General features: G+C 72.9%; 1 protein-coding gene across 1 annotated transcript in view; it reads right to left on the bottom strand.

The window, feature by feature from the left end:
* The window catches only part of CELSR1 (cadherin EGF LAG seven-pass G-type receptor 1), a gene marked incomplete at its 3' end in the record, with an annotated part of 131,659 nt that overhangs the window by 10,986 nt on the left and 120,341 nt on the right, over window positions 1-332 (bottom strand). The gene's annotated exons all lie outside the window — the stretch shown is intronic.

Raw genomic sequence — 332 nt, 5'->3', positions numbered from 1 at the left:
CAGCAGCGCGTCCTGGGCACCGGGGCACTGGGTTCGCCGGGCGCTGGCATGTGGTCTCTCCGCCCAGGGCCGGCCACCGTCCTCGTCCCTCCCTGGGCCTGTGGCTCTCCAAGCCAGAGTGGAGGGCTGGACCCGCGCCCGGACCCCAGGCCACTCCCCAGGCAGCCTCCCCCAGCTCCGCCTTCTCGCCGCCTCTGCGCACGCTGCCCCCCGGGTCCTGGCCGGGTGCCGTGTGTGTTTCTGTGGGTCCCCAGTGAGCAGGCCGGACCAAGAGGGCCCCACCTCCCCTTTTACAGACAAGAGACGAGGCCAGAGCCGCTGACCCCTCCCCG

This window comes from Myotis davidii, unplaced genomic scaffold, assembly GCF_000327345.1.
Source record: "Myotis davidii unplaced genomic scaffold, ASM32734v1 scaffold67, whole genome shotgun sequence".
Taxonomy (NCBI): domain Eukaryota; kingdom Metazoa; phylum Chordata; class Mammalia; order Chiroptera; family Vespertilionidae; genus Myotis; species Myotis davidii.
The sequence above is the reverse complement of the archived record's forward strand: the minus strand, read 5'-3'. Positions and strand labels throughout refer to the sequence as shown.